This window comes from Artemia sp. Qi Xiang Cuo, chromosome 2, assembly GCF_049724085.1.
Source record: "Artemia sp. Qi Xiang Cuo chromosome 2, ASM4972408v1, whole genome shotgun sequence".
NCBI lineage: Eukaryota > Metazoa > Arthropoda > Branchiopoda > Anostraca > Artemiidae > Artemia > Artemia sp. Qi Xiang Cuo.
This window is the reverse complement of record NC_142795.1, coordinates 80,117,455-80,128,063: the sequence shown is the minus strand read 5'-3', so window position 1 is coordinate 80,128,063 and position 10,609 is coordinate 80,117,455. Positions and strand designations below refer to the sequence as shown.

General features: G+C 37.9%; 1 protein-coding gene across 2 annotated transcripts in view; it reads left to right on the top strand.

The window, feature by feature from the left end:
- The first annotated feature begins 573 nt into the window (after positions 1–573).
- Sms (spermine synthase) overlaps positions 574–10,609 on the top strand; it is a 75,602-nt gene continuing 65,566 nt past the window's right edge. Inside the window, exon 1 of one of the 2 annotated variants that reach the window (XM_089103331.1) lies at positions 574–635. The gene's annotated coding sequence lies outside the window, so the exon portion shown is untranslated. The other variant, XM_089103338.1, reaches the window with a different exon arrangement.

The following is a 10,609-nucleotide window of genomic DNA, read 5'->3' as shown; positions in this document are numbered from 1 at the left end:
TCAATCAATATTTTCGCCCAGTCTAATTTAAGAGAACCTATCTGCATATCTAATGAAAATCAATATTGCACACAAGCTAAAACTATTGCAAGGCAAAAAATTTATGCCCAATCATTTTGGTGAATTCTCTTTCATTGATTCCTGGCTTGTCTTTATTCACTATATGTTCTCTTTTTGTCAAATTCGAAAGTTTAGATTTTTTTTTAGCACTGAGGACAACTTGGCGGAGGTCCTTGTCAAAATATTTGCTTTTTCTTCGTCTTTCAATTTTTATCACTGGCTGATAAAATTCTTCGTTTTCTCACCTATTTGATTTTATTTGGTCATTTGTTATATCCTTTCTCTTTTGGTTTCACACGTCATGTATAGCCAGTGCCGTCTTAGATTGTGTTTATCAGCCCTATATGTTATAAAAAAAAAGGTTGGGTATCAGGGTGCCTTTAGGCTATGGTACCATAGGAATATTAGGCAGTATGGTACTTCAGTTGTACGCCTGGATTCGACACGTTTTGTCTGTGAGCGAGAATACTAAATTTCGCTTTATTTCTATTTAAGCCAATTTTACTCGTTAAAAATATTGGCCGCTAGAAGTAAGCAAGAAAAATTGATTTGTAAAATTCTATTCCCTGTTGAAGGTAATATTTTCTGCAAAATCAGCCATCTTTAATAAACAGTTTGATTTTTGCTTACGATCTGGAATATTTTACTTATAATTTCTTTGTCTATCATTATGGCCCTCATACCTATGACCTAACTGTTAAGGCCTAGGCTAATAGTCATGCTCACCAGTACCCTACACCTGGTGGAACCCATCTGGAAGTGGGGGGGGCAATAGTCCCCCTAGATTTAAAGTATATTTATGGCATTTTTCATTGAAAAATATCTTTTTGAGTATTTCAATGAAAACAAAAATTGACCCCCCCACCCCTTTGATTTTGGGAAATAAATTTTGCCTCCCTCTACATTTTTGCAAATTGGCACCCCTGAGTTGGTCTGTTCTCTTTCAAAATAGGCTACAGCTCTTTCTTGGCTTGCACTTTTTATTAGGCCTACTAGATGGTAGTATTAGCCTACCCATAGGGCACAAGCCCCCTAGATTTTGAAAAAACCCTCTTTGGGTATTTTTGTTGAAAAATACTTTTTTTAAAGCATTTTTACTGCAAAAAAAGTTCTAGTATACAGTTCAGCCTACCCAAAAGGAAACACTATAAACTTCTGAAAACAACTTAGGCTAGGCTATTTGATGTCTATACATCACTTGATGTCTTTTTTCTGCTTTTTCAAATTTAGTAATTATTTCTGGGACAAATACCATTTTGAGCCCTTGATGGGGCTCCATAAAGTGGCTTATTACATAGTCTATAGGTTTTGGACTATGATATAAAGCTAAACAATCAGGGATACCACCAGATGGCTAATTTGACAGTGTATATTATATATATATATATATATATATATATATATATATACAAATCTTTGAATTAGCCAACCAAACAACCAGTATTTTAAGCCTAGGAGTCCAGTTGGACATAATGAAACATATTAAGAAAACAATTCTTACTATGTTATATGCAGAATAGTCCTAGTTAACACATTCTGCAGGGGGAGAGCCTTTATCTTCACTTCTTTCCTTGTTTTTCCAGTTTTTCTAAGAAATTCATGAATTTCTTAGAACCTATATATTCACAGAATATATATATATCCCCACCCCTTAATGTGCAAATTAATACCTAGAATTCTATCTGCAACTTAAATATAACATCCATTTGCATCACAAATGAACTTTATTCCCATATTAGCCATGTGGTGGATGTCCAAACAATTATTATGCTATGATTTGCTAGTTCAACTATAGGACTGATTAAGCATACTCTTTCCACTTGTTCCCCTAAAGTCATCAGTCCTCCATATAAGGGACTTATGCACCCTAAGCTTAAGGTTGTAATGTCTCTTGCATCCCCATATCATAGGCAGCACACTCACACTGCCTAAGTAAAGAACAATGTTGGCACAATGTATTATTTTTTTTTTTTTTCTTCATACCCGGGCACTTCATGTCAAAGGAGTTGTAATAGAAACTTTGAAAAGGGCTCATTTGATTGGAAATTGGAGTGGCTTGTGCCCTCTTTAATAGTCAAAAGTTATTGGAGGGCAACTAGCCCCCCCCCCATTATTTCCCCAAACACATCCAATCAAAATTTTGAGATAGCCATTTTGTTCAGTGTAGTTGATTTCCAGATAGGAAATATGTTTTTAGGAGGACACTCCTCCACAACCCTCAGGGCAAGGGTTTTAAGTTATACTCTGGGGGCATATAAGAACAATGTTGGCACAATGTATTATTTATTGTTATTTTTTTCTTTAGAGCAGGGCACTTCATACCAAAGGAGTTGTCATAGAAACTTTGAAAAGGGCTCATTCAATTAGAAATTGGAGTGGCTTGTGCCCTTTTTATTAGTCAAAAGTGATTGGAAGGCAACTAACACCCCTTCCACACCCACCATTTCCCAAAACAAATCCAATCAAAATTTTGAGATGGCCATTTTGTTCAGCATAGTTGATTTCCAGATAGAAAATATGTTTATGAGGAGGCCACTCCCCCACAACCCTCAGGGCAAGGGTTTTAAGTTATGCCCAGGCATATAAGAACAATGTTGGCACAATGTATTATTTATTATTTTTTCCCTTTAGACCAGGGCACTTTGTACAAGATACCCATTTTGTTCAGCATAGTTGATTTCTAGATATAAATTATGTTTTTGAGGAGGCCACTCCCCCACAGCCCTTAGGACAAGGATTGTAAATTATGCCCTAGGGGCATATAAGGTTTTTTATAGAAAGCATTGTTGTAGAAACTTCAAAAAAGGCTCATTCAGTTGGAAATTCAAAGGGCTAGTGCCCTTTTAAATAGTTGAAAGTGATTGGAGGGCAACTAACACCCCTTCCACACCCACCATTTCCCCAAACTTATCCAATCAAAATTTTGTGATAGTATTTTTGTTCCATGCAGTTCAGGAAATTATACCTTTGAGCAGGATACTCCCCCCACAGTCTTCAGGGCAAGGGTTATAAATTATGCCCTGGAGGCATGTAAGTTTTTATTGAAATCTTTGTCGTAGAAACTTGAAAAAGGGCTCATTCTATTGGAAATTCAAAGGTCTAGTGCCCTTTTTAATAGTCAAAAGTGATTTAAGGGCAACTAACCCCCCTCTCATGCCCACCTTTTCCCAAAAACACCCAATCAAAATTTTTAGATAGCCATTTTGTTCAGCATAGTTGATTTCCAGATAGAAATTATGTTTTTTGGGGAGGATACTGCCCTACAGCCCCCAGGGCAAGGGTTGTAAGTTACGCCCTGGGGGCATATAAGGTTTTTATAGAAAGTGTTGTCGTAGAAACTTAAAAATAGGCTCATTTGATTGGAAATTCAAAGGGCTAGTGCCCTTTTAAATAGTCGAAAGTGATTGGAGGGCAACTAACCTCCTTCTCATGCCCACCTTTTTGCCATTCACATCCAATCAAAATTTTAAGATAGACATTTTGTTCAGCCTAGTTGTAAGTCCTGGAAATTAGGTCTTTGAGGATGACAACCCCCTCCAAAGCTCTCAGGGCAAGGGTTGTAAGTTATGCCCTTGGTGCATTTAAGGTTTTTATAGTATGCATTGTTGTAGAAACTTCAAAAAGGGCTCATTCAATTGGAAATTGAAATGGCTAGTGCCCTTTTTAATAGTCAAAAGTGATTGGAAGGCAACTAACACCCTTTCCATGCCCACCATTTCCCCAAAATCATCCAATCAAAATTTTGAGATAGCCTTTTGGTTCCATGCAGTTTAAAGTTCAGAAGTTATATCTTTGAGCAGGACACTCCCCCCAAAGTCTTCAGGACAAGGGTTATAAGTTATGCCCTGGGGATATATATGTTTTTATAGAAATTTTTGTTGTAGAACTTTGAAAAAGGGCTCCTTTGATTGGAAATTCAAAGGTCTAGTGCCCTTTTTAATAATCAAAAGTGATTTGAGGGCAACTAACCCCCCTCTCACACCCACATTTTCCCCAAACACATCTAATCAAAATTTTTAGATAGCAATTTTGTTCAGCATAGTTGATTTCCAGATAGAAATTATGTTTTTGAGGAGGATACTCCCCCACAGCCCTCAGAGCAAGGGTTGTAAATTATGCCTGGGGGGGCATATAAGATTTTTATAGAATGCTTTGTCATAGAAACTTCAAAAAGGGCTCATTTGATTGGAAATTGAAATTACTAGTGCCCTTTTTAATAGTCAAAAGTGATTGGAAGGCAACTAACACCCCTTCCATGCCAACCATTTCCCCAAAAACATCCAATAAAAAGTCAAGATAGCCATTTTTTTCCATGCAGTTTAACGTTCAGGAAATTATACCTTTGATTAGAACACTCTCCCCACAGTCTTCAGGTCAAGGGTTATAAGTTATGGCCTGGGGGCATATAAGTTTATATATGCCTCCAAAGGGCACTAGCCCTTTTTAAAAAGGGCTAGTGCCCTTTTTAATAGTTGAAAGTTATTGGAGGTTAAGTAACCCCCCTTTCATGCCCACCATTCCCCCAAACACATCCAATCAAAATTTTCAGATAGCCATTTTGTTCAACATTGTAGAAAGTTCTGGAAATTAGGTCTTTGAGGATGAAAACCCCTGCTCCCCAGCCCTCAGGGCAAGGGTCATAAGTTAGGCCCCGGGGGCATTTAAGTTTTTTTTATTGAAAGTGTTGTTGTAGAACCTTCAAAATTGCTCATTTGATTGGAAATTGAAAGGACTAGTGCCTTTTTAATAGTTGAAAGTGATTGGAGAGCAACTAACACCCCTCTCACGCCCACCATTTTCCCAGAAACATCCAATCAAAATTTTGAGATAGCCGTTTGTTCAGTATAATTGATTTCCAGATAGAAAATATGGTTTTGAGGAGGACACTCTCCCACAACCCTTAGGGCAAGGGTTTTAAGTTATACCCTGAGGGCATATAAGAACAATGTTGGCACAATGTACTACCATATTTATTTTTTTTTTTTCCTTTAGAGCAGGGCACTTCATATGGAAGGGGTTGTCATAGAAACTTCAAAAGGGGCTCATTCAATTGGAAATTTAGAGTTCTAGGGCTCTTTTTAACAGTCAATAGTGATTGGAGGGCAACTATTCCCCCCCCACGCTCATCATTCCCCCAAACATGTCCAATCAAAATTTTGAGATAGCCATTTTTTTCAGCATAGTTTATTTCCAGATAGAAAATATGTTTTTGAGGAGGACACTCCCACAACCCTTAGGGCAAGGGTTTTAAGTTATGCCCTGGGGGCATATAATGTTTTTATAGAAGGCGTAGTAGTAGAAATTTAAAAGCAGGCTCGCTCGATTGGACATTCAAATGGCTATTGCCCTTTTTAATAGTCGAAAGTGATCGGAGGGCACCAAGCCCCCCCCCCCACGCCCATCTATCCCCCAAACACATCCAATCAAAATTTGAGATAGCCATTTTGTTCAGCATAGTTGATTTTCAGATAGAAAATATGTTTTTGAGGAGGACACTCCCCCAAAACCCTCAGGGCAAGGGTTATGCCCTGGGGGCATATAAGGTTTTTATAGAAGGCGTTGTTGTAGAAGCTTCAAAAAAGGCTCATTTGATTGGAAATTCAAAGGGCTAGTGCCTTTTTTAATAGTTGAAAGTGATTGGATAGTGCCTAACCCACCATTTTCCCAAACACATCAAATTAAAATTTTGAGACATCAATTTTGTTCAATGTAGTTGAAAGATCTGGAAATTAGGTCTTTTAGGATGATAACCCCATCAGAGCCCTCATTGCAAGGGTTGTAAGTTATGCCCTGGGGCATATAAAGTTTTTATTGAAAGCAAGGTCATAGAAACTTCAAAAGGGCTCATTCAATTGGAAATTGAAAGGGCTAGTGCCTTTTTAATAGTTGAAAGTAATTGGATAGTAACTAACACCCCTCTCACACCCACCATTTTCCAAAACACATGCAATCAAAATTCTGAGATATCCATTTTGTTCAATGTAGTTGAACGTACTGGAAATTAGGTCTTTTAGGATGATAACCCCCTCAGTCCTCAGTGCAAGGGTCGTAAGTTATGCCCTGTGGGCATATAATGTTTATATAGAGTTGTTGTATAAATCATAGGCAGCACAATCGCACTGCCTAAGTAAAGAATGGGGACACTCGAGAACGAGACATGAAATGGGGACTAAGTAAAGAGGAGGACACTCCCCCACAACCCTCAGGGCAAGGGTTTTAAGTTATGCCCTGGGGGCATATAAGAACAATGTTGGCACAATGTATTGTTTATTAATTTTTTCCCTTAGAGCAGGGCACTGCATATCAAAGAAGTTGTCATAGAAACTTCAAAAAGTGCTCATTCAATTGGAAATTGGAGTGGCTTGTGTCCTTTTTAATAGTCAAAAGTGATTGGAAGGCAACTAAACCCCTTCCACGTCCACCATTTCTTGAAATACATCCAATCAAAATTTTGAGATAGCCATTTTGTTCAGCATAGTTGATTTCCAGATAAAAATTATGTTTTTGAGGACAGTCCCCCACATCCCTTAGGGCAAGGATTGTAAGTTATTCCCTGGGGGCATATAAGTTGTTTTTTTTATAGAAAGTGTTGTCATAGAAACTTTAAAAAAGGCTCATTCGATTGGAAATTCAAAGGGCTAGTGCCCTTTTTTATAGTCAAAAGTGATTAGAGGGCAACTAACCCGCCTCTCACGCCCACCTTTTCCCCAAACACATCTAATCAAAACTTTGAGATAGCCATTTTATTCAACTTAGTTTTAGGTTCTTTAAATTAGGTCTTTGAGGATGACAAACCCCCCGCAGCCCTCAAGGAAAGGGTTGTAAATTATGCCCAGGGGGCATATAAGGTTTTTATATAACGCGTTGTCGTAGAAACTTCAAAAAGAGCTCATTCGATTGGAAATTAAAATGGCTAGTGTCCTTTTTAATAGTTGAAAGTGATTGGAAAGCAACTAACACCCCTTCCATACCCACTATTTCCCCAAACACATCCAATAAAGATTTTAAGATAGCCATTTTGTTCCACGCAGTTCAAAGTTCAGGAAATTATACCTTGGAGCAGGACATTCCTCCCACAGTCTTCAGGGCAAGGGTTATAAGTTATGCCCTGGGGGCATATAAGGTTTATATTGAAATCTTTGTCGTCGAAACTTGAAAAAGGGCTCATTCGATTGGAAATTCAAAGGGCTAGTGGCCTTTTTAATAATCAAAAGTGATTTGAAGGCAACTAACCCCCCTCTCACGCCCATCTTTTCTCCAAACCCATCCAATCAATATTTTAGATAGCCATTATGTTCAATGTTGTTGAAAGTTTTGGAAATTAGGTCTTTGAGGATGAACCCCCCCCACAGCCCTCAGGAAATGGGTTGTAAATTATGCCCAGGGGGCGTATAAGGTTTTTATTCAAAGAGTAGAAACTTCAAAAGGGCTCATTCAATTGGAAATTGAAAGGGCTAGTGCCATTTTTAATGGTTGAAAGTGATTGGTGGGCAACTAACGCCCCTCTCATGCACACCATTTTCCAAACAAATCCAATCAAAATTTTGAGATATCCATTTTGTTCAACGTAGTTGAAGATTCTTGAAATTATGTATTTAAGGATGACAAACCCCCCAGAGCCCCAAGGGCAAAAGTTATCAGTTATTCCCTGGGTTCATATAAGTTGTTTTTTTTTTATAGAAAGCATTGTTGTAGAAACTTTAAAAAAGACTCATTCAATTGGAAATTCAAAGGGCTGGTGCCCTTTTCAATAGTCAAAAATGATTAGAGGGCAACTATCCCGCCTCTCACGCCCACCTTTTCCCCCAACACATCTAATCAAAACTTTGAGATAGCCATTTAATTCAACGTAGTTTTATGTTCTGGAAATTAGGTCTTTCCGGATGACAACTCCCCCACAGCCCTCAGGGCAAGGGTTGTAAATTATGCCCAGGGGGCATATGAGGTTTTTATATAACATGTTGTCGTAGAAACTTCAAAAAGGGCTCATTCGATTGGAAATTGACATGGCTAGTGCCCTTTTTAATAGTCAAAAGTGATTGGAAAGCAACTAAGACGGCTTCCACATCCACCATTTCCCCAAACACATCCAATAAAGATTTTGAGATAGCCATTTTGTTCCACGTAGTTCAAAGTTCAGGAAATTATACCTTTGAGCAGGACACTCCCCCCACAGTCCTCACGGCAAGAGTTATAAGTTATGCCCTGGGGGCATATAAGGTTTATATTGAATTCTTTGTTGTAGAAGCTTGAAAAAGGGCTCATTTGATTGGAAATTCAAAGGGCTAGTGCCCTTTTTAATAGTCAAAAGTGATTTGAAGGCAACTAACCCACCCTCTCATGCCCATCTTTTCTCCAAACCCATCCAATCAATATTTTAGATAGCCATTATATTCAACGTTGTTGAAAATTTTGGAAATTGGGATTTTAAGGATGACAGGTTTTTAAGGGTTGTAAGTTATGTCCTGGGGGCATATAAAATTTATATAGAAAATTGTTGTAGAAATTTAGAAAAGGGATCATTTGATTGGAAATTGGAATTGTCCTTTTTAATAGTCAAAAGTAAGTGGAGAGTAATTAAGCCCCCTCTTACGCCCACCATTTCCCAAACAACGTTCAATCAAAGCTATGAGATATCCACTTTGTTCAACGCAGTGGAAAGTTCTTAAAAGTAGATATTTTAGGGTGACAGACCCCCAGAGCCCCTAGGGCAAATGTTTTAAGTTCTGTCCTGGGGGCATATAAGGTTTTTATAGATAGAGTTGTCATAAAACTTCAAAAGGGGCTCATTCAGTTCGAAATTGAGATGACTAGTGCCCTTTGTAATAGTCGTAAGTGATTGGAGGGTAACCAACCCCCTCTCATGCCCACCATTCCTCCAAACACATCCAATCAAAATTTTCAGATAGCCATTTTCTTCAACGTAGTAGACAGTTCTGGAAATTAGGTCTTTGAGAATGACACCCCCCCCCTCCCAGCACTCAGGGCAAGGGTTGTAAGTTATGCCCTGGGGGCATATAAGATTTTTATTGAAAGTTTTGTCGTAGAAACTTCAAAAGGGCTCATTCTATTGGAAATTTAAAGGGCTAGGGCCATTTTTAATAGTTGAATAGTTAAAAGTTTTAATAGTTAATAGTTGAAAGTGATTGGAGAGTGACTACCGCCCCTCTCACGCCCATCAATTCCCCGAACACATCCAATCAAAGTTTTGAGATAGCCATGTTCTTTTACGTAGTAAGAAGTTCTGAAAATTTGGTTTTGAAGGATGACAACGATCCTAACAGACCGTAAGGTAAGGGTTATGATTTATACCCTAGGGGCCAGTATGGTATTTATAGAAAGCGTTGTTGTTTCCAAAAGGGCTCATTCGATTAAAAATGGAAAGGCCTTGTGCCGGAGTCTATCTGTAATACAATGCATTTTTTTCTCTGTTTTGTAAACATGATTTTTTTTAGGTTGTAGCCTACAGGCTTCAATAAAAACCTCACATTGTCTTTTTATCATCAATCATCTCAATTATCATTAATGATCTGGTTTTTGAAATTAAAAAATAAAAATGTTTTCTTAACTACACTATCACTGATACGGGTAGAGCCCAATACTTACAGGAATCTGCAACTTGCCTGAAATAAAACACCTTCCCTGGTTCAGAATCTTAGTAATCAAATGCGGTCTGAAACAGTATGTCACCTCATTTAGAAGAGAAGAGGGAGTCAGCTTCACAAAATTGACTGCTTGTCTGTCTCTTTTCTTGACTGCAGCAAACAAAATCATAATGATTAAATTATTTATAGATAAAATATTACAAACATCAGTACAAAAATACTGAATTGTACCACACTGTACCATAATTTTGTAAAATGTAACAAATTTTGCTTAATTGTGCCAAATTGTACCAGTAGAGGTGAAATGTACCAAAATGGTACAATTGTACCACTGTTGGCATCACTAGTATCAAGGTAGAACTTTCAGAGTATGTAGAGGGGCCAAGTATTATTATTATTAATATTCGGGTGGATTGAGTTCCCTGGATTGAGACTCAGCTCTTCAAGGCCCATTGCCTCCACACATCAAATACTATGCTCTTGTGATTGGAGGAAGGGGGACAACGATGGATTTCTATCCATCCAAAGGGTCCAAGCTGGTTTCTAATTTATTTTTGGAAGGAGGGGGCAGAGGTGGGGCTGGTTGGCTAAAATTGTTTTTGTGATCCACCAAAACATTTTTGCACATTTATGTTATGCAACCTATTTGTACATGCTTTGGGACCTATAACCTATTTAGCAAGGTAAGTAGCAAGAAAAATCAAAATACATTGTGTGATGCCTGGTCATGAACACAGCATATCTGTCTTGTCCTGGGAACACTGGAGTAAGGAATCACCTTTGAACCTCCTAAAGGTCAGAGCATCATTTATGCTCTACTGAAAAAATTTATCTTAAACATTTTCTTTTTTGTAATTATAATATTAAAAAAAAATCAAAAATTGCTGAGACTGTCAAAGTTAATATCATTCTATATTAAAATGTCAGCCCACTTTCAATAGTTC